Below are 23,937 nucleotides of genomic sequence, written 5' to 3'. Positions count from 1 at the left end.
GACCCTCCATTCTCAAATGCTAATGTTTTAAAAGTCTGAGATTTAATTTGAGCAATTCATTTCTTTTCTGTTTAAATGCTCCTTTCCATTGCTCTTGCCAATCTCTTATTGCCCTTCTTTCTGCTGTCTGGGTATATTCTGAGAGGGCACTAAAGAATTTATATTATAAAACCAACAGGAAGAGAGGACACCTTATCTGAGCAATTAATCTTTATTGCTATCTGCCTCATTCAATCTCACCTTACCATTTTCTATTATTTTAAAACTTTTATGTCACCTAGTAAAAATCACAAAATAATTGCATTTGCCTCTTAGGATTATTTTTATGTTCTAATTTCTGCTTTTATTTAAACCAATATGGATGAAGGGGAAATCTTAGTTGCAGTGCATTCACTGTGTGGTGCTGTTTCGAAATATGCTTGTACCATGGAGATAAATTATAAGACACAAAGGGAAACTTCATAGTGAAGTTCAGGGAAAGGTCAGGGATTAGATTGCTTGAAGGAGTGATGTCCTCAGATACTCCAGGGCAGATAATGACAAAACTTTGAGTAGGAGCCTAGAAGGTGTTCCTGATCCAACAGAGATATGGGGTTATGAGACAAATCTATTTATTAATGACATCATAAAACCATCAGAAATACTGGGTGCTACAATTTAAGAAGGATTTCAACAGATAAGGGTGGAACCATTCAATTCCACTTAGTGGAGCTTTTGCAGGTAGCGGAATGAAATCATTCCACTCTATCAAGATGGAGTGGCTTCTGCAATTCACTCTGGACATGTTCAGTGTGCTCTAGTGGCTGGCAGAGCCTCCCTCCAAATAGGCCGAAAGACCAATGATACAGTGAAGGGGAGAGGGAAACGCTGGACACCTTGCTATATTACAGGGTTTTGCTTAAGAGATCAAATATAACATCTTTACCACTACAATCCATCCCTGCAAAAACCCTAGAATATGGATTGATCCTTCAAGTTCCCATGCATTTCATTGGTTTTGGGGACCTGATCATAAAATAATTTCTATGCAATTGGCCAAGAAGATTGCAATGATTTAAAAGAGAGATCATGGATTTCCCATTTAGCTGCCACTGATAAGCTGAAGGGCATTGAAAATGAGTGGGAAGGTACCCTATCATACTCTTTAACAAGAATGGGGATGACATTGGATGCTTCCTATCTATATGGGTAAATATCTGAATGTCCATCCACATCTGGTCTGTGCATATAGTTACTGATGTATTAAGGAATTTGCACAGGGTGCTGGTTTCCATGTACAAATCTGCCTTGCTGACATTTTTTAAATGGGATAGGACAGTGATGTGATCATTTTAACATCATGTATCACCTTAAAGAGTACTTATTTGAAATTGCAGTTCAGCATTTGTGGACAAAAGAACAGTGAATACATGCTTTATTTTAAAGGCATTGCATTGGACTCATAACTACAGTTCTGGGGATATAAAATGAAAACAAATAGATAAAGGAGGGGAAGGAATTGGACAAGGCTCCAGTAATAATCCAGTCTGGGTCAATAGATTTTATGGCACTTGTATTCACAAATATGCCCCTGCTTTAAGGAGTTTACAGTCTGGAAAACTAATAAAGATCAGGCATAGAGCTCCTAAGACTCAGATGGAGGCTATAACCTGCATTTTTTGGTTATTGGTTTAGTAAATAGACTTGGCTGACAGAACTGAGAGGTGAGTGGGGAGTACAGAAATCCTTTCACTTCTTACAGTCATATTTGAATCCTGACAATCTCAGCTTTGGTTTTTAATGGACCGTAGCTAGCCAACTTGAATGCTGTTTTTAGTAGAAAAGCAAGATATAGGTTTAATAAATAATGATTAAATACCCCCTAGGCTTTAGAGCAAAGCTTAAATCAACCCAATCTATAACTTTTAACCAAATGTCCATCAGTTCATGTGCCCAATCAGCACTGAGTAGCTTTAAAATCTGAGGATGGATAAATTAATATGCTGATTATATCAATTAGGGCACAATCATATGCAGGAGAGAGTGCAGGACAGGAAGGCCTGGCGTGCTATGGTCCATGGGGTCACGAAGAGTCGGACACGACTGAACGACTGAACAACATATGCATGGTTAGACAGGAAAAAAGGTCCTACAACTCCCAGCATGGATGGCTGGGGAATACTCAGAGTTCTAGGACTTTTTCTTTCTTTCTAAACATGCATAGAATAGTGCCCTTAATTATTTTAGCACATCTGAAACTGTAGGCAGCAGCAAGAACAAGAATGGAAGTTTGGGGCAAGTGAACTTTGGAGTATGGCATCTAGAACAATCGATGAGATTGATCCCACTAGGTCTAGGATAATTTCATCTTATCTTGTGCTTTACCCAGTTTTGTGTTGTTTTGTTTTGTTTTTTTGGGGGGGGAGCATGAAACAGTCTAAAGAAGTACAAGGATGGGTGGCACAACTGCCTTGTGCCATTACAGAGGGAAAGGAAGGAACTTAACATGATGATAATAGAGCTCTGTCTCTATTTGTCTCAGTTTTTTTTTTAAAAAAAAGGTTGCGCAAAAGAGCCAGCAATGTTTATTTAACTTGTTAAAACAGGAGGGAGGAAAGAGACAGAGAGATGGAGGAACACCCCCCACCACCACCAACCACCACTACCACTATGATAATCCCAAAACTGTTTTGTAGCTTGAATGATGGTCCCCAATTCTGTGTACCCGAACAAGTGGAGAAAAGGACAATTTGAATGATCAAAGAGTCAGAGTAACTTCCCTATGAGGAAAGGTCACAACTTCGGGGACTTCATAGCTTAAAAAAGGTGAGTGCTGGAACCTCACAGAGGTGTATAAAATTATTTATGATTTGGAGAAAGTGGATAGAGAGAAGGTTGTGTCCCTTTCTCATAATAACAGAACACAGGGTTATCCAACAAAACTGATTTGTGGGAGTTTCAGGACAGTTGAAAGAAGTATTTCTTCACGCAGTCCATAGTTAACCTTTAGAATTTGCAGCCACAAGATGTACTAATGGCATGACTGGATACAAGGATGGAAGCTTAGATCTCACTGAGGTGGCAACCAGTTTCTGGGCTGCAGAAAACTAGCATGACAGGGAGTGTCAGGAATAGGGATGGACAAATCTGTCAGTTTCATTTTCTCCTGTATTAAGTAAAAATAAAATAAAATACCAAGTGCTCAAATACGAAGATATTTGGGAATTTTGGTAAATTAAAACAAAATTCTCACTCATCTACATGGCCTAAATGCAATAGGTACAGCTATTCCCCACTATTCAAGATGAGGAGGCTGCCAGGAAAAAAAAAAGTGACGGGAGCCCTGATTCAACATAACATGGTTATGTTACCACCATGCCCCCTCTTTAATGAGCTTCTGCCATGCATTAAAAATGTGGTTTATCCGGCAGGCATTTGGGGTGGGTTAGGGTATTTTTAGAAATATGGTGTTTTTACTGTAGAATTGTATTGTTTTAAACTGTTTTATTATACACTTTGTACATCGCCCAGAGTGGCTGGGTGACCAGCCAGATGGGCGATTAATAAAATACATACATACATACACAGGGACTCAAACCAGAGATAAGCACTCAGAGCCCTGACTCCATCAGTTTTGGTTTATTCCACATCCAAAGTATTTTAATCTCAACTTGTTCCATCTCAAATATGGAAACATTTGTGAATTTTGGTAAGTTCTTATCAAAAATGAATTGAAACAAACTTCCTTGGTTATTCTTAGTCCTACATTCTGGCTTCCTACTCAATCCTACCTCCCAGTTTTATATTTTGTCTAGACATGCTCTTTGGTCTTGACTTCTGGCTAGTCCCACAAGTCCTCAATACTCCTATCTCTTGTCTTCTAAGTGGAGGGATGGTTCATTTTATATTTTTGTATGGAGGAGCAATCTGAAGTAGTACAGTCCAGGCACAGGTAGGATGTATGGATTTTTGTTCATTAAATCTGTTCCATCTGTGTTTTGCAGATTGTCAGGCATCTTTTGTTCCATGATTGCCCGCTCATTGATGGAATGGGATGGATATATATATGTAAGAGAATTTCATTCCTCTTGCACGAGTGTGCTTTACCACTAATGTGCATTGGCACAAGCGTGTGTTAGTGCGTGTGTGTATTAGCGCTAATACATACAGTACTTGCATAAGTATGAATCCACACAAATCCCCCCCCCCCAGTTTTTTGTTTTGGTTTGTAACAGTCTGCAGGTCTGCACAACACACACAAAAACAGGTCTGCTATGGAATCTGCAAGTTGGTTTCATAGAAATCTGAATTCATTTGAATCCATTGAGGATTTCTCCGACACAGGTTTACCACCTCAATGAGAACAACAAGTTCAGACCACACTCCCAGGATAGTCCCAAAGCCTGACCATGCTTCTGATTAGGCTAATACCCGACACTCTCTGCTGTGCGCTGGGTTGGGTTTCGCATTTAACTAGCCTAAAAGCAGCAGCAAGTCGGTTTTCAGAAATTAAATTCTGGCTTGGCCAAGATGACAAAGGTCAAAACTCAGGGGATTAAAGGAAGAAAATAGGTTTAGTTTATCATCACACAGTGAGTTAATCCTTTCCAGAAAAAGATGTGAACAAGATGTGAACAATGATTGTTGTTGTTTTTTAGGGTGATTATTTTTCTTCCCTACAATATAGAGAGATAAAGTGCATAGTGAGAGGGAATTGTGGAGTTCAATTGTTTCTCAGATTGTCCAAGCAAATCAAGTACTTATTTTTCTCATGCAGCCAGGTAAAACCTCAGCATTTTGAAAGAAGCCATAAGGAAGATGCACATGTCAGTTGTTCTCTGCCAGCTGCCAAACCAACCCGGTTCTCTTCATTTATCTCTCACTGGGCAACAGCAATCTAATAAGTGTGAATGCAGTCCCATGCACATATTGCACTGGAAGAAAGCTGTCGAATATGGATGCCAATTCCACTGGCAACTGAAAAACAACATATCCCCCTATTCACAACATTCATGCCTCTGCCAAAAATAGCCTCTTCATACTTGAAAAAGGGTCAGATTTCTATTTCCCAATCTGTTCAGTCTATTATTCCTTTTTAAACTGTTCACTAGCTTCTGCTGTTCAGTTTCTCAGCAAACTACTTTCTGGAAGAAGAGAAGGGTGAGAATACAGGACATAAACAACTGATGCACAATTATGTTTCATGAACTTCTGAAAAGTCATGATGGCTGCAGTGGTTGTGGCTGGAATCTGGACCGTTTTCTTGCATGGTTAGGATAATTATCCATAAAATAGCTGGAGGTCCTGCTCCAGATCCAAATCAATCTATTATCTGTCTCTAATGTAAATGTTGAATGATCTCTATGGCTTCCCTTTGCAATGCATTGTCCCCTTCTTCATTGCTCCCCATTTCTTCTTTCTGCCTGGTCCCTCCACTGGAAAACTAGCTGGTTTTTCTTTCCCAGCAATTTGGGAGGAGCACAAAAAATGCAGTTGATGTCTAGAGATGGGAGAGAAATGTGTTCAGTTCACACATTAATGCGAACATACCTACTTTTGCATTGTTGAACCACTATGTGAACTGAAACTCAGTTATCCTTCAAAATGTGCATTTTTATTTATTTATTTTAAAATTGAAGTAGAGTTCTCCAATCAAAAAATGTGTAAAAATGCATATATTAGAGAGAATGATGTTCAACTGTACATTATATTATGGAAAACCAGTTGCAGAAATAGGCAAAAATTCATGTATTCGGAAAAAAATGATCACAAAAATGCTTATGAGTTTTCAGGAAAACTTTAAAAAATTCTCAAAGTTTGGGATGAACTGAACTTAAGATGGGAAAAATGTGAAATTGAGGGAAACTGAAATTGCAGATTCATCCATCCCCACTGAAGTCTAGATTTGGCGGGATTCAATATATTTTGGGGGACAGGTAGTGTATCTATATGATGCAAGCAAACACAGGGCTTTCTTAAGTTATTCTTCTCTTTTTAACAATCCCTTATAAGTTTGACATCAGTTCAAGTTCCAGTGGAGGTCCAGTTACCATCCTGTCAGCCACTTTTGTCTTTAGTCCAGTGCTGCAGCATAAAATGGTGGAATTGGAGAAACATTTTAACACTACTGATAGCTTATTTGAACCAGTGTCTGAACTGAAAACTGAAATCATTGATTTCATGTCGCAAATTAGAATGCTGTCACTGAGAGTACACACACACACAGAAACTTTGGTCAAGAAGTAATCACCATGGTCTAAAGCTCATACTCAAGTGTGTTCCCCACAAGAAGTGCACATTCTCTTTTATAGCTACTTAGAACATTAGGTCAAGGAATCAGAGAGGCTGAGTAGACAGAGTTAAAATTTGCCAATCCAAATAGACCAATTCCTATCCAAATAAACAGTTCTGGACATCTTCAACTAATGATGCAAATTTGCAACAACAAGCCCATAAGCAATTAAGTGCTAAATCACATTTGGCTGATTTCCTACTCATGTACATAGTTGTATACCTACATGGTCTTGAAACATCTACAAAAGTCAACTTCTTTGCACACCTACGTTTTACAGGGCTCTATGGAAGATCCAGGACTACCTATTGAATACCTGAATGGAAACAATACTTTCCAGGGTTCCTCTAATGACCTTAAGGATCTTGCATCCTTAAGAGTCCCACTTGGTGGTGGTATTTAGGCTGTAGGCATGGGATGACTGACACTCCAGATACTTGGGGTTTTAACCAGAACAGTTTACTGGTAAATTAAAGCAACCAAATTACAACTAAAGGTATTTACAGAATAGGGCTGAGTGATACAAAAGGCATTAAAAGAAAATAAAAGTTGCAAAACACAAGTTCTTTTACCCTAGCTGTACTTAGACTTCTCCAGGCTGCTTCTTCCTGCTCCCTCTTCAGGCTCTGGTCTCCCCAACTCGGCTCTCACATCTCAGTTCTTTCTGACTCTCTCTTTTTATACCCTCCTCTCCCAAAACCAAAAGTACTGTTTCAAACCTGAAGAAATGAAACTTAACTGGGGAAATGAAACTACTCCTCTCAGGGATACCAGCTCCCAACAAAAAAACTCCAGGCCTCTATGCTTGACCATTTTCCTTGCCTCTGTATGCCTCAAACCTTCACAATACTACATTATAACTTTTTCTGCTATTGCCTTTTGATAATTTATTTGATACTATTGTATTCTGTATGATGATGTTGTTAGCCATTTTGGGGCTTCCTTGAAAGCAGGACATAAATAAATAGCAATGATTATTGTAATTGTGACGAGGATTACTGCCAGTGGGGTCAGCCATCTTTAAATATCATCATCATCATCATAACAACAACAACAACAAAAACAACAAAAACAATAATCCAACAATGCTTGTGGGACTGATTATACATCATGATGTAGTATGATGTATAATCAGTATCATCAGTAGCCATTGAGACATTTTATAGGACAGAAGTGATTAACAGATTCCTGATTGTAGCTTCACTGTAGCTTCAACTGGTGAAAAAACATTTTTGTTTTGCTTAAAAGCAAGAAACACTTGAGGAAACAATCTGCTGCCTCGTATCATACAAGCAAGCCCCCAGGCCCAAAATATATCAGTTTGGTTCCCCTCCCCTGTATGTTCCCAAGCCTGATTCAAGGTGCTAGTTTTGACCTATAAAGCTTTAAACAACTTGAGACCACAATACCTGATAGACCCCCCCCCCCAGCATAAACCTACCTGGACACTACACTCATCATCTAAGGCCCTCCTCCAGGTGCTTCCTCTGAGGGAGGCTCAGAAGGTGGCAGCAAGGAAGATGGCCTTCTCAGTGTTGACCCCCCCCCCAATTATGGAACAATTTCCCCAACATTGTTATCGTTTTGGCACCAAGTTAAGACATTCCTCTATTCTCAAGCATTTGGCAGCATATTGACCTTGGCTTACTTTTGTACTCTATTTCCAGTCTTCCCAAGTTAGCATTTAAGACTGTTCAGGCAAGAGTTTTGTGCAAATGTCCTCTTCAAATGTTCAACCCTAGTTATGGGCAAATAAATTTGGGGAACCATTTCACTGAATTTGTTCATAGGGAGGAGAGATTATCCAACAGTTTCTTAGGAGTGGAGCTCTCTATTAGGAATTGCAGTAGCACAACTTGTCAGGTTTTTCTAATTTCATTTTTTTTTCTGCTGCTCGTTTAGATCAGGCTGACAACAAACTGTTTGCTGATCTGTACTTGCCTTAACTGGATCATCTTGCAAACATGGAGAGGTGAGCATGGAACCAGGACAGCAACTGGGCCCCAATCAAGGCACTACAATTGGGTATTTTGGGAGTTCCATCTGTGCCCAAGGAACAACAGAATGAGGAGTCAGGGTTAGGGATAGATGCCCCCCACCAATCTGGAGCCCCCAGCTGCCCACCCAGCCCCTGCCCCTGCTCATGTACCCCCTGACCTGCACTCAAGCCCCACACCTGTTCATCGAGCTGCCCACAATCACCCAGGCCCTGTCTGCCTGTGCTGCGATCGCCATGTTGCAAAAAAACCCACCAACGAACATGGCGATTGCAAAAATGCACACATAGACTTGTATGCAAACTGGTGCCATGAATCGCCCATTTACGCAAGATTACAGGCATAAATGGGCTCTTTAACCTGTAATCTTGTATATGTGGGCGATTCATGGCACCATTTTGCATATAAGTCTGTGTGTGCATTTTTGCAACATGGCGATTGCTGTGCAGGAGGACAGGGCCCGGGTGAGTGCAGGCAGCTTGGTGAGTGTGTGTGGGGGTGGTGTGAGTAAGGGCATGGGCTCAGCAGGTATGGCTCAGGAGGCATGGGCGTGGGTGGTCTGCCGAACTCCTAGACTGAAATGGGCGCCTGCGCCATCCCTAGTCAGGGTGGAGACTAGAGCATTCTAAGAATGATGTTCTGACCATATAACACCAATATTGCATTAGCTCCATTGGCTCGCAATTTGCTTCAAGGCCCAATCCATGATGCTAGTTATTACTTTCAAAGTTCAAAATGATTTTGGAATATCTGGAATATCTGAAAGATCATCTCCTTCTACATGCACCTACTCTCCCACTACACTCAGCAGGAGATCCCCCCATCCCTGTTGTGTCCAGGGGCCTGGGACTCTTGGAAATAAGAATCTGTATTCATTCAGAGCTTAGGTGACGTAGAGTTTATTATTTTGCTACTTCACTGCATATAGCCACAGATCAGGCAGACTGACCTTTGCTGGCCAGTCGTGTGTCCTGGGGTGGGCTGGATGTGCTTAAGCCAAAGCCTTCAGATATCTTGCCTCGCTCAAGGGATGGATCTACCAGAAATGTTGCACCCTCTGTTTTGTTAGTCAAGGAGGACCAGGAGTTAAGGAGGGCGGGGACACAAGGCCAGGCCTTTTTTGTGCAATGCTCCTCCTAGACTGTAGAATTCACTATTGTGAGAGACCGGGCAGTCTACTCCACTTTGCCCATTTAGACAGCAGGTTAAAAAGAGCCTTATCGAGGGACAATTTTTCCTGTAATGTTTCTACCCTCTGTTGAATTCTCGCATCTCTGATGTGTTGTGCTGTTTTCAGGTTTTTGGTCCAGTATTGCTGCTGCTGAATGGTTTGCATTTTTTCACTATTTAAACTAAGTTTGGTTTTTGTATATGTATTGCTAGCCGCTCTGAGGCTCTTATTTAGGGCAGAAGATGTGGGAAACAAATGCACATGCATACATACATACATACATACATAAATGGTGTTGGCACCAAAATGCAGCAGAGAACAGGTGAGCAGCTCTATATGTTGGCAAGCTACAATGGTAGCACAGAAACGAAAACACCTTGGCCTCCAATGCCACTGTCTTTAGTTTGAGATAACAGGAATCCTGGCACTTCCATGGTGTTCCCCAAGCTTTGGATGGGGCCCAGCAAAGCTTTACATCTCACGGCCCTTCTTAACTGTTTCCAAAGCACCCCCCAAAAAAAAAAAATCAGTTGCAGTTCTCCAAAGTTGTGAAAAAAGTAAGACTGAGCATGCCTTAACATTCTGTCTGTGAATTCACAAAGAGAGGCATGAATCTGTCAATTTTGGTTGAATTTCTGTCAGTTTCAGTTTCTCACAGTTAGGCTTCTCTCAGTTGTGGGTGTCCGATTTGGGGGTGGAGTCTGACAGACTCCATCCTGCTTGGCGTGCCAGACTGGGGTCTGCAAACTAGGGATGTACGAAAGTTCCACCACGGATCTCGGGGAGGCCAAATGCCAGTGCATTCGGCCCTCCAAAATCAGAGGCAGAACGGCCCCCTGCCCCCCCGGGACTTACCTGGGGCGGATCTTCCTGGTGGCGGCAGCGGCGGCCATTTCCAAGTAAAAAAAAAAAAGTGATAGGCTACGTAAAGATTTACATAGCCTATCACGGCTAAATTTTAAAAAACACCGTGATAGGCTACGTAAATCTTTACGTAGCCTATCACAGATGATTAAAAAAAAACAAAAACGCGCAAACGCAAATGGCGGTGCCCATGGGCACCGCCATTTGCGTTCCTTATTTTGGCACGTCTTAGTCTACGTAAACATTTATGTAGACTATGGCAAAAATAAGGGGAACGCAAATAGCGTAGCGTCTACGCTATTTGTGTTCCCCTTATTTTTGCCGTAGTCTACGTAAATGTTTACGTAGACTAAGGCGTGCCAAAATAAGGAATGCAAATGGCAGCGCCCATGGGCGCCGCCATTTGCGTACGCGTGTTTTTTTGTTTTTTGTTTAATCAGCCGTGATAGGCTATGTAAACATTTACGTAGCCTATCATGGCTGACTGCAGGGATGCAAACGGCGGCGGCTATGGCCGCTGCAATTTGTGTCCCTGCTAGCCAGCCGGCGGCTCCGCAGAATCCCTGCGGAGCGCAGCCAGCTGGCCAGGATTCTGGGGAGGGAGGGACGGAGCGCCTCCCCCCCGGCCAGAATTTCGGGGGGAGGGACGGAGCGCCTCCTCCCCAGCATCAGCATAATCCGCAAACAGGTAAGTGACTTTCGTACATCCCTACTGCAAACTGCCACCTGGCTCTGCTTGCCATGTGAGCCACTGGATGGTCTGGTGATCACCTGGCGAGTGCTGCAGGGCCGCCCATCCCCTTAGTGAGCTGCCATTTTGCATAACAATGGTGGCTCATTATTCTGCATAAAATGTCTTTTACACAAATGGCAGAAATTTACAGAAGATTTGAGTCATGGATGGTCCATTCACACCTCTAATCTTGCAGAAATGGCAGCTTTATAGTCATCATTTGCATAAAAGATCTTTTATGCAGAATAATGAGCTGCCATTGTTACCCAAACTGGCAGCTCACTAAGGGGATGGGCGGCCTCACAGCACTCCCCAGCTGCTCCCCGGGCTGTGCCCGGTGAGCACGGATGTTGGTGAGTCCCTTCATCCTGTCAGGAATGATTCTGAGTGTGTGGAGATAATTAGCAGCTCAGACTCAGAATGGGAACAGCCAGAATCGGGGAGGCTTCCTCTCTGGTGAGCTCAGATATGGATAGGCATTCTTCTCAGGACCTTAGCACACAGATGGTTCAACCTAATGCCCCCTCTTTCCTCTTCCATGAGAACTCAGGTCTCAGAGGAGGAGGAGACAGCAGGGTGTGCTCTGAAGGATGCTAGAACCTGGCACAGAGTGAAGCAGGAGAAGTTAGAGGTGGAGCTCAGATGTTCCACCCGGTTGGCTAAGCATGATAGCCTATGTAGGGGGCACAACTGTAAGGGTGGGGCATCCCCCCTAAGTTATTCTGGCTGGCAAGTTCTTGTTTCAAACTGCCAGCAACTCCTCTTTTGATATTCGTAACTGTGTGGAGTAGCTGTTTTCCTTTGTAGCCTGAGAGTCTCAGAGGATTTGCCTTTGTAAAGAACCTGGGCGTTAACTAATAATGGCATGAGCCTGAAGCCTGGTACCCTGGTGTGTGTGATTGCAAAGGGAGAGGACCAAGGGACCTGACACATCCCTACTCTTATTCTCTCATTTTACCAGCATAAATTCTGTTTTTCCAGAACTTTGCGACTTCTTTTTGAAAGTTCACATGAATTTTTTTACCCATTTTTGGGTGCGTTTCTTGCAATGCATGCATGTTTGCATGCAATTTTGCCTAGTCTACACATTTTTGCAAGAGATTTCCCTAATATAATATATTTTCATGAATAGACATGTTTTTGTATGCCTTTTGGGGGTTGAAGAGGTCTACTGAAACTTCGGGAGGAGTGCAAATTTTGAAGGATAACTAACTTTCAGTTTGCCTATTGGTTTCGAGCATGCCGAATTAGGAAAGTTCACATTAAAATGTGAACTGAAGAAATTTGTCCCTATCAGTAGTTTAGCACAAACCCAATTTTAACATCGTTGCAAATGTTTGGAACGTGGGGTTACACCCACATTGTATCACGCCATGTGAATTCCTCGGTGGGACTTGAAGGTGGTGTTTGTTTAACAAGCGTGGACTTCTGCAGAGCAACACAATGGAGAGGTAATCCACGTAGCAGTTTATGGCAAACACACACAACTGTTTTCATGATGAGGTGTTGTTTTTCCCCCAGTTGCATCTCGATAACAACAAAATACAATCTAGCTTCTGTGCCAAGTTTTATGCCAGAATTTAATACGACAACCTGCTCAAAACACAGATGCCTCTTGGCTGCAACGAGCTGATGAAGAAACAACTACAAAGACCAAGGTTTCTCATTACAATGTTAGAAAATAAAACACAGGAGGGAGGCAGTGAAAAACGACCAGTCATTTCTTCTCTTCCGACCAATACATATCTTATTTATTCTCCCCTGTAATGTGTGAATGCTGCGCCTTGCCCTATTTTGTCTTCTGCCTCAATTAAAATGTAAATTTCTGCAGCCCATCTCAATAATTCCAAATAGCTCCAGGCATGGGAATTTAAACTGCTTTTAATAAAACCAAATACAGATGCTGCAATAAGATCCCTTTCACAGTGTCTGAAATCTATATTTTTAATGCCAGCGCATGTGCTACATGGTGATGGAATAGGAATATTTCCATAAAAGCAAACTGAGAAGCCAGGAGGATAAGCCATCTTGCATACCCAGGTGCACACAAACCCACTGCTGCTTCAGAATGTATTTGTTGCCAAGGATGAGTTTTTAACACGTAATAGCTGGGGATGCTTCAGAGTTACTTTCTTTGCAAATGGACCTGATCCACACCTCCCAAACAAATGTGTGGATCAGAACTCAGTTATTCATCAGCTTTTGCAGTTCCCAGAGTTTTGTGATGCAATTCTCAAGTAAAAAATGCATCAAAATGCATTTTAAAATGCATATGTTGAAATAAAATGCATCTACAAACCTGTGGTTTGTGGGAAATACATGTAGGCTGCAAATCTATACTCACTGAGCTGGGATGAAGTAGGGATGGCGGAGAATTTCTCCCCGAAACTTCGGGGGGCCGAGCGCCAACGTGTTCGGCCCCCCGAACAAGTTTCGGGGAGAAATCCTCCGCCCCCCCGCCCCCCCCCCGGGACGGGACTTACCTTCCCTGAATGTCCCTCCCGGCGGCGGGTCCGGCTGGCGGTTCGTCCGGTGTTCGAGCCGGGCGGGAGCGGCAGCCGGTCTTTCGACCGGCTGCCGCCCCCGCCATTGCAATGAAAGAAAAAAAAAAAAACGTCCCCTGATAGGCTACGTGACAATTCACGTAGCCTATCACGGCAAGATTTGCAAAGTCAGCCGTGATAGGCTACGTGAATCGTCACGTAGCCTATCACGGGTGACTTAAAAAAAAAAAAAGTGTGTACGGATAATGGCGGCCCCCATAGGGAGCCGCCATTCCCCTTCCTTATTTGGTCGCTGTAGTCTACGTCAATGTTTACATAGACTACGGCGAAAATAAGGGCAACGCTATTTGCGTTGCCCTTATTTTCGCCGTAGTCTACGTAAACATTGACGTAGACTACAGCAACTAAATAAGGAACGCGAATGGCGGCTCCCTATGGGTGCCGCCATTCACGTACGCGCTTTTTTTTTTTAAAGTCACCCGTGATAGGCTACGTGACGATTCACGTAGCCTATCACGGCTGACTTTCCAGATCTAGCCGTGATAGGCTACGTGAATCGTCACGTAGCCTCTCAGGGGACGTTTTTTTTTTTTACTTTCGTGTTCGCGGCCGGGCAAGGCGGGAAGCCTCCTCCCCGGCCTGAATTTCGGCCGGGCGAGGCGGGAAGCCTCCCCCCACGGCCTGAATTTCACGGGGGGAGCAGCGAAGCGCTCCCCCCCACCGCGAAAAAGCTGCGAGAAAAGGTAAGTGACTTTCGTTCACCCCTAGGATGAAGCCCCATTGAACTCAAAGGGACTTACTTCTGAGTAGATATGTATGCATGTTAGTAATGCATATTTTGTGAGGAAATGTGTTCCAAAATATGCATTTGAAAACAATTGTTTTGTGTGGATCCTTTTTTTTTTTTTTAAAGCAAATTAATAGGGAAATGGGATGGAATGGACTTAGGTTGGACACATGTGACATGTCCCATCCCTGTAAATGGCACTTTAGAAGGACTGAGGACATCTCTGCCCCAAGTTGCTTGCAGTGTAGAAATAGACACAATGGAGACAACAGAGGAAGGAGAGGGAAATGGAGGGAGGGATAACAGGGGAAGGATATTTAATGAATTCCATTCCACATTCTTAGGTTTCATTACAGCAGATTATTGGGACAAGGGGATTGGGCTAATGTTACACCCCACATGGATGCCTGGTGGCTTTGGAGGTGGCACAGATGCAATGGCTAGGTGGGGATGGAAGGTGTGCTCTGTAGGAAAGTTACTGGGGGTTCAATCCCTGGTAGGGATGTATGAGAAATTCACTGCAGTTCATTTTTTATAGGGACTTACTCACTTCACACTTTCCAGGCCAAACACAGACTTAGATACAGTCTGAGGTTGAAGTCCGTACATTCCTGAGCTTGTAATGTGATTCATGGAACAACAACAAAAAATTGTTTGACAGCATGCATACATTGGAAAAAGGTGCACAACTGATGCATACATTTGGAAAAATACACACAGAAATACACATGCAAAAAGAAAAAGCAAAGCTTGCAATCTGATATGGAATCGACTTGGAATAAGCTTCGAGATGGAATTCAGAGACCATTGGCAAGCTCAGGTTTTGCTGATGTGTATAACCCTAATCGCTGACATCTCCAGTTTCAAGATCTCAAGTGCTAGGGGCAGGAAAGTGAACTGTGCCCAAGGCCTTGCAGAGCTGCTTCTAGGCAGTACAGATGTCCGAGGAATCTGTTTCGGGGGGTGCAGTTCACCAAGCTTCCCTTGGTTCAGTCCCCTGGACTTTGGTCTATTTTTTGCAACCTGGCCTGGCTTGATCTGCATCAAGTCAGGCCAATTAATGGATTTTCCTTTTTTAAAAAAATTGCACAAATAATTTGCGCAAATCTTTATTTACGCAAATTAAAAAATCGAAAAATTCCCTGGATTTCAGCTTGGCCCACAAATGTGAGTTAACTCCAGCATGCCAGGGAACTCTGTCAAGCCAAAAACAAAACAGATTTCCCAGTGACTGACATCCCAACTAGGCAGAGTAGCCAGAGACGGCTAGATAAGCCAGTGTTCTGATTAGGGATACTGGAGAAAACTGCTGCAGGCTCAAATGAGGCTGGATTCCAAAGAATCTGACCTCCAGAATCTGTGGAAGACCAGCCGCACTCACATCCAGGTCTGGAGGAGTTCCTGCAAGGTAGCTCTCTGGCTTCCTATAAAACACAATTCACTAATGGTGGCTGCCATTAGGGATGTATGAAAATTCCACCATGGATCTCGGGGAGGCCGAATGCCAGCGCATTTGGCCCCCCGAAATCGGCGGCGGAACAGCCTGCCCCCCCAACCCCCCGGGATGAGACTTATCTTGGGTAGATCTTACTGGCGGCGGTGGCTCCGGCGGCGGCTGTGGCAGTGGTTCGGTGGCGGCGGCTGCGGTGGCCGGTCTTCTGACCAGCTGCCACCGCTGCTACCATTTCCAGTTAAAAAAAAAAAATGTGATAGGCTATGTAAAGATTTACGTAGCCTATCACAGCTAGGTTTTAAAAAACAAAAATGCACGTACGCAAATGGCCGTGGCCGCCGCCATTTGCATATGTGCATTTTTTGTTTTTGTTTTAAGTCAGCCGTGATAGGCTACGTAAACATTTACGTAGCCTATCATGGCTGACTGCAGGGATGCAACCGGCAGCAGAGCACAGAATCCCTGCGGAGCACAGCTGGCCAGCCAGGATTCCTGGGGGGGAGGAACGGAGCGCCTCCCCCACAACCATAAACATAATCTGCGAAAGGTAAGTGCCTTTCGTACATCCCTAGCTGCCATTAGCTTATTGCAGGAAAGTTACAGCCGGAAGTGTCATATTATATGCCCTTTGCAGCCATAAAGCACTTACTTTTACCTAAATACAGCAATAAAAAGCTGTAATTTAGGTAGAAGTAGGTGCTTTTATGTCCTCAAATGGCGTAAAATTAGGGATGTACGAATCTCTTACCTGGTTCCAGTCGGGGCATCCGCTGGGGGGGGAGGCGCTCCGTCTCTCCCCCCAGAATCCTCAATGGGGGGGAGGTGATCCAGTCCTCCCTCCCAGAATCCCGCCCGGCCGTCTCTGCTCTGCAGCGGCTCCGCGGAGCAGCTGGCCAGGGCCATCCGCAGCCAGAGTTCTGGCCGCGGACGGGCTGCTGCGGACACAAATGGCGACCACCGTAGCAGCCGCCATTTGCATCCTTCCAGGCTGCCGTGATAGGCGACGTAAGTATTTATATAGCCTATCATGGCATGCCCCCCCAAAAAAGAATGGCATACGCAAATGGCGGCGGCTACAGCAGCCGCCATTTGCGTTCCCTATTTTTCGCCATTCTAGCCTATGTAAATATTTATGTAGGCAATTATGGCGAAAAAAAGGGGAACCGCAAATAGTGTAGTGGGCGCTATTTGCGTTCCTTTTTTTTTCGCCGTAAAAGCCTATGTAAATATTTACGTAGGATAAAATGGCGGGGAAAAAAAGAGTGCAAATAGCACCACTACGCTATTTGCGGTTCCCTTTTTTTCGCCGTTATTGCCTATGTAAATATTTACGTAGGCTAGAACAGTGAAAAATAGGGAACGCAAATGGCGGCCACTGTAGCCGCCGCCATTTGTGTACACTGGGTTTTTTTGGGGGGGGGTTAGCCGTGATAGGGTATGTAAATTCTTATGTAGCCTATCATAGCTGCAAGGATGGCAATGGAGGCCGCAGCAGCCCAGCCACAGCCAGCGAGGAGACCAGCCGCTGCTGCCAGAGCCACGAGAGCCACTGCCACAGACGGAACTGCCACCGAATGCGCCACATCCGCCCCATCCTGGGGGATTCCGCAGGGGGGGTGGGAGGGCAGTGTCAGGGTGGACACTGAGCCCATAGAATCCCAGAGTAGTTCTGATTCTGAGGAACAGCAGTCGCTCCTGGGAGAGGAGTGCGCTCCTCTCCCAGGAGCAACTGCTCTTCCTCAGAATCAGAACTACTCTGGGATTCTATGGGCTCAGTGTCCACCCTGACAGGCAGGAGGCCGTTCCGCCACGGATTCAATCCGGCCTCACTGGAATCCGTGGCGGAATTCTCTGCCATCCCTACGTAAAATACACCATTTACGGCTGTAATTTTCCCACGATAGCTAATGGCATCTGCCATTAGCCTATCGCATTTATGGGAAGCTGAGGAGGTGCTTGGCTAACTCTGGTGGATGTTGGAGGGCTCTGGAGGACTCTATAGGGCTCCAAGCAGCCCGATTGCCGCACAATGGACCCCTGCCTCGGACCCTCACCCCAAACTCAACAGTGGGGGGTTTGTACATCCCTAGTTCTGACCCAACATGGCATCACTGAATGTTCATTTGAAGGTCTCACCCACAGTATAAGGAAGCCAGTATCTACATAAGACATCATAGTTATTTCCAGGGAAGAATTCTGCCAGTGAATTTGAATTGAATTTGAATTTTTGAATTTGAATTTGAATTTGAATTTGAATTGAATTTGAATTTGAATTGAATTGAATTGAATTGAATTTGAATTGAATTTGAATTGAATTTGAATTGAATTTGAATCTTCAAATTCCAGCTCCAAATTTTGCTGTAAGTGAAACTCAATGGCAGATGAAAAATATGTGCCCTCCACACACTGCTCCCCCCTTCCAGTAAATCTCACTAGGCTGATTGCAACTTCTTTTTCTGTTTTTTTTTTCATGTGCGTGTATGTGCTTCCCTTGAAATTCTATGGATGCCTCATCCAAGCAGTGACCTTTTAGTTAACCTCAATATTTCAGTATAGATTTGAGAGCAACTCTAGTCCTCCTAGACCATCTTGAGGAACATGCTCCACATGGGCACATGTAATGTGTGGAGAGGGACATGATGGCCATGGTAACCAGAAATGGTTACAACCAAGCTTGGGTATAAGGGGAGCCCAAGTTCAGTTGACCTCTGGGCCTCAAATTGTTAATAAAGCTACAGATTTATTAGGGATACAGGTGCGTTAATAGCAGATACTGATGTGATAAATAACGATGAAAACAGACAGATCAGAGGCGGAGTTGAATATCTGATAAGCTAAGGAGACAATCTGATTTTTCATTAAATGTAAAACACTTTGTTTCATTAAAAAATCAGTGCTGTACCCTTTCCAATGAAACTTAATAAATGTCACTATTACAAAATTGCATTCATTAGAGCACTTAATTAGGTGCTTAACTACAGGACTAAAGGCATATGCTTCATTACTTTTCTGAATTTGGGCCCGGTTTAGGGGATGACACCTTTTGTAGCAAAATTCTTGTTTAAAGCCAACTAGAGCCAGTGTAGTATGCTGGATGGAGGGTTTTGTTTTGCAAACATCCTGCCTTATGCCAGGATCTCACTGGGTGCTTTACTACCTCATAGGGCAAGTAGGGATGTACAGATTATGTAAAAACTATTCAGTCTGTTTTTCATGGATCGTCAGATGCCTTTCATCCTGTTGTCCACCCATCACGCAATGTTGTTTGTTTCTGAATTTGCACAAATGATCATTTGCATAAATGCACATTTGCAAACTTGCACATGCAGAAATGCACAAATCCCCCCAAAATGCACATTTTCACGCTTTAGCCTATGGGGGAAATGCATATTTTTGGCTGTTTTTTTTTTTTTTAAATGCATATTTTTCTATGATGAAATTGGCACAAAATCTGGGAAAGTTAGCGGGGGGAAGGGTCTGTAGAATCCATCTGAAAGGGGAAAAGCTGGTCCACTGCAGAGTCAGCGGGTCATGAAAACCCAAAGTCATTTGGTTCCATTGTGGATTTCTCCAACATGACTAAGGGCAAGTTTCTCACCTTTAAAATGGGGATTCTATTGGTGTAGATTACAGGGTTGTTGTGAGTGCAAAGTACTTGAGTTCCTTAGAAGCTAGAAAACTTACAAAGGGGTGTGTGTGTGTGTGTGTGTGTGTGTGTAAGTATTACAGGGCAAACAGGTTGAAATACAGGGTGGGAAAATATTTATTTATTTTGAAGAGTTGTATTCTAGTGTTTGAATGATCTTCAGGGTGCCTTACAACAGACAATCAAAGCACCAGGAGGATCAGAAGAAAAGCTCTTGTCCCTCTGGCTGGTGGTGGCAGAGGGCAGAGTATCCTTCCTCTTAGCAAATGCCAAGTGGAGCACGGGAGAAGGAAATCAGGTGAGGCACCTGCATCAGGCACTGGAGTGGGAGGAGCTGTAAATTGCACCACTCCCCCACCCACGGGGAGTGTCCCCACCCCACCCTGATGCCTCTAGCAGGAGCTCTGTGGCATTAGCACAACAAGAGAACAGCTGGCAAGGATCTCTGGATCAGCCACCTACCCTCTGTTTCCCTCATTGCACTCCTTTCCCTTATGTTTGCTGCTTGGCTCTATGGAGGTCTGTGCAGCCAGAAGAAGAGGCTGCGGGGCTCTCGCAAGGCCTGGGTGAGCTCTCACAGCACAGGAGCCATTTCTTCTAGCCATACAATTTACGTTGTGATAAAGACAGCTCCAGGTTAGCTGAAGGGCCACCTTCTCCCATACCGATCTGCCAGTACTCCAAGATCAACACTCGGGCCTTGCTTGCCTGTCAAAATAATTAGATTGGCAACCATGAGTGATAGGGCCTTCTCAGTAGTTCCCTCACCCCCACATGTGGAACTCTGTTCCAGACCAGTTGATGTCTTTCATTACATTGCAGGCCTTTGGGCAGGCCCCAAATACTAATTTATTTACTTTGGTCTGTAGTTAAACCAGGCCTTTCCTGGGTGCCATTGTGTATATAGTGTTCACTGGTTTAAATTGTTAATTCTGTTTTTCATTGATCATTTGGATTGTATTATTTGGGGGTTGGACTCGATGGCCTTGTAGGCCCCTTCCAACCCTACTGTTCTGTGATTCTATGATTCTAGCATTGTATCATCATCATCAACAACAATTTATTGTGTTTTTAAATGTTGTATGGCATCTTGAGAAGGTTTTCCCTAAAGGGCAGCTTATACATCTTAAGAAAGACAGACAGACAAACAGACAGACAGTCACAGTCTTTTTTTTAAAGCTACTTAGTTTGCAATCCTACGGGGATAGGCGGCTGCCTCCAAACTCAGAGGCGACCGCCTATCTAATGCAGGACAGGAGAAGCATTGAGGGGTTCTCTCATTTGCGGCTAGACAGCCAATTTCAGCTGTCCAGCCGTGAGAAGGTGGAGCGGGGGAGGAGGCTGCCAGATGACACATAGGATGTGTCATCCCGGCATTTCCGCTTTCCCTGCCTGGAATGCCCCCTGGAGCACCCCATTTTGGCTGCTCCGCTCTCCTCTTCCGTGTGCAGAGCGTGGAGCTTTTCTGCACTGCTTGCAAGGCAGCACAGAAGCGGGGGAAGGTCGGTTCTCCGGGAACTGACCTTGGAGTACAGGCTCCAAGGGCGGTTCCTGGAAAACCACATACCCTAGCTGCTGACTAGTGGCCATAGGATTGCTCCCTTAACAGACTTTAAAAAATAAGGCTGCAATCCAATACCCATTTAACTAGGATGACACATCCTTTAACTCAATGGGAATGACTTCTAAGTAGGCATGCACTGGATTGTGGTGTAAAGTGAGAAGTTGGATATCGGAAGTATTGAAATGTTGTTGCTGTGCGTGCGTGCGTGTTAATGAAAATAAAACAGTGATCTTGCACACAGAAATTCCATTGGGGCTAATGGAAGTGAACTGGCCTGAGTGCAGAACTGTTGCTTTTAATCTTGGAAATAAAAGGGAATGTTTCAAAATGGGAAAAAACGAATTCTGAGAACATCAAACGATTAGATTTTAATTTCCACTTGATGACTCCAACTTTAGGGCAAATCTGAACTCAAGGGTTCCAAAATGGTGTTCACACTGATTTTGGAAGTCAATGTGAATTTCCGAATTACAGCTTCAGAGATGTGTGATATCTCTTTTCTGGGACTCTCTTTAGAGCTCGACAGTCACCAAGCTACAATTCCACCTTAAAGCTGCATGAAATGTCTATGAAAACTGCCAGATTTTCTACTGCAATTCATTTCTTCCAGGATCTTCTTTTAAAAAGTTTTGCATGCAACTTTCTGTTAATACAAGAGCTCTGGTTGCTCCATTACTGTCTTCCTTCCCACCACTGACAAGAAAAACAAACAAAACAAACGCTGCTGCTATGCCAAAAGCCAGCCTTCCTGCCAAATTGGAAAGACTGATTCCTGATGGGGATTAACGTTCTGCAGTGCCAAAACAGAGCTCATAATCAAGGTGATGCTTTCAATAGTGCTCCTTAGGAATTAGTAGCAATTGTGGCAATTCTGGAACCATTTACTAGTTAATCTCCAAAGCAGTATTAGCCTCAGATTTGGAACGGGATGCTCATTTGCCTCATGTGTCTAGAGAAACGTGAAGTAGCAAGCCATCTTCATTTTTTGCCATGTGTAAAAGTCACGCTTGATGAAACCAGCAAATAGCCTAGCGTTCACAGTGTAAATTTGACTCCCCAAATCTCTGTCCCATAATGCTCAACACATATCTTTCTTCCCTCTTTGTAAACTTGCCAGACTGGGTGACTTCTGAAATCCCAGTTCTTGAATGGAGTAGAGATTTGGAACCACCTAAACTCACTGAATTAGAAAAGAGAGAAATAATGAAATCCTTACTGTCATTTTTTCAGTATTCCCAAGAACATCCCTTGAGCTGTCAAACTGAAACAGGTTTGGGGTGATAGATCATAGCATAGAGTTAGAACATATGCTTGGCATGGAGAATGTCCTACGTTCAAATCCTGGCATGCATGTCGAGTTTCTCAGAAGACATTTTTCTGAAATTTGTCTCTTTCTCGTCCCCAGTGCAAGAAACAGGAGGCCACTGCAGAATTTTCTCTGAAATTCCTTTCTGGCAGCTGACCTCTCTCCCTGCCCACCACCACCATTCCCACAATGGCTAGGGATGGGTGGACCAAAGCCCTATGAATAGAGGTTGAAAGAACTGGGCATGTTTAGCCTTGAGAAGAGAAGACTGAGGGGAGATGGGATAGCGCTCTTCAAGTACTTGAAAGGTTGTCCCAGAGAGGAAGGCCAGGATCTCTTCTCAATCATCCCAGGGTGCAGGACACGGAATAATGGGCTCAACTGACAGGAAGCCAGATTCCAGCTGAACATCAGGAAAAACTTCCTGATTAGAGCAATACGACAATGTCAGGCAATGTCAGTTGCCTGGGGAGGTGGTGGGCTCTCCCACACTGGAGGCATTCAAGATGAGGCTGGACAGCTGCTTGTCAGGGATGCTCTGACTTGGATTCTTGCATTGAGCAGGGGGTTGGACTTGATGGTCTTGTAGGCCCCTTCCAGCCCTACTATTCTATGATTCTATGATTCTATGACCCGTCTCTGTCCAAGGCAGGGGAAGCTCAGTTGAGCTGCCCCCACCCCAGTTTGCATGGCCTGGACCCACTCAGCAAGCCTCCCTGCTCGCCATGCATGCCTGCCAGCCAAGCAGCACAAGCTGCCCCTCCTCTCTACACCAAGGACTTTGGCAGTCAAGCCTTTGTGCTTTATGTTCAAAAGGGCTTGACTGCTGAGTCCTTGGTACAGCCAGCCCACAGCACTCTAACTCTGGCCTTCTTGAGGAGGCCAGACCGAGAGCAGTGGGGTGCTGCTGAGGCCTTTCCTTCCTGCACCGGCTGTCAGGGGCTTCCAGCTGTCCTTCCTGTGCCAGCTTTCAAGGGAGGGAGGAAAAGTCCTGGTGCAGCCAGCCCCTAGTGCTCTCACCCTGGCCTCCACCCAAGGCCAGGGTGAGAGCACTGGGGTGCCATGGCACTCCCCGTCTCGCTTACCAAGCTCCACAGCGCTGGTAGCTCTGGAGCTCTGGACCTGGCCTGCTGTGTCCATCAGCAGGCCAAGTGAGCAGGGTCCATGATGCTGGGTGGGGGGAGTCTGTCAGACTCCCCCCCCCTTTTCAGACTCCCACACCATCCCTAACAATGCCCTAGAACAATGTGAGGTCAGGGGCATTGTGGGGGATACAAAAGGGAGGCCAGGCTGCCAACTGAGTTGCATCTGTCATTTGAGTTGCAGCAGCAGCAAAAAGCAAAAATCGTAATGGAAAAAGAAAGAAGCTGTGCTGCTGCCACTGCTAATGGTGAGCCCGCCCCCGAGAAACTGTTGGATAATTTCTACTTCCCTGGGAGAAGTATGGTAAAATCCTCCCCGCAACACACACACACACACACACACACACACTTTCTGTCCCCACAAATAGGGTAAAGAATTGAGAGAGGCCATTTGTAGACAGCTCTAGCTTGTGACTTATGTGCATAATGGTATGACGAAAGAAGATGGTTAAAAGAAGATCCTTTAATTTTACCATCTCTTTTGAATGAAACCATTCTG

At 44.4% G+C, this 23,937-nt stretch overlaps 1 protein-coding gene and 1 long non-coding RNA gene across 2 annotated transcripts in view; one reads left to right on the top strand and one right to left on the bottom strand.

The window, feature by feature from the left end:
* The window catches only part of DCC (DCC netrin 1 receptor), a 1,145,836-nt gene that overhangs the window by 760,673 nt on the left and 361,226 nt on the right, over nt 1-23,937 (bottom strand). The gene's annotated exons all lie outside the window — the stretch shown is intronic.
* The window catches only part of LOC146351962 (uncharacterized), a 52,750-nt gene that overhangs the window by 18,921 nt on the left and 9,892 nt on the right, over nt 1-23,937 (top strand). The window contains exons 2-4 of the long non-coding RNA XR_014787500.1: nt 2,676-2,805; nt 3,984-4,047; nt 8,174-8,243. This is a non-coding gene — a long non-coding RNA (uncharacterized LOC146351962). The remainder of the gene's footprint in view (nt 1-2,675; nt 2,806-3,983; nt 4,048-8,173; nt 8,244-23,937) is intronic.

The sequence above is a fragment of the Heloderma suspectum genome, chromosome 2 (assembly GCF_057233095.1).
Source record: "Heloderma suspectum isolate Gila_16-S chromosome 2, 16-S_ref, whole genome shotgun sequence".
Lineage (NCBI taxonomy): Eukaryota > Metazoa > Chordata > Lepidosauria > Squamata > Helodermatidae > Heloderma > Heloderma suspectum.
Note: the sequence above shows the minus strand (reverse complement) of the source record. Positions and strands in the feature narration are given on the sequence as shown.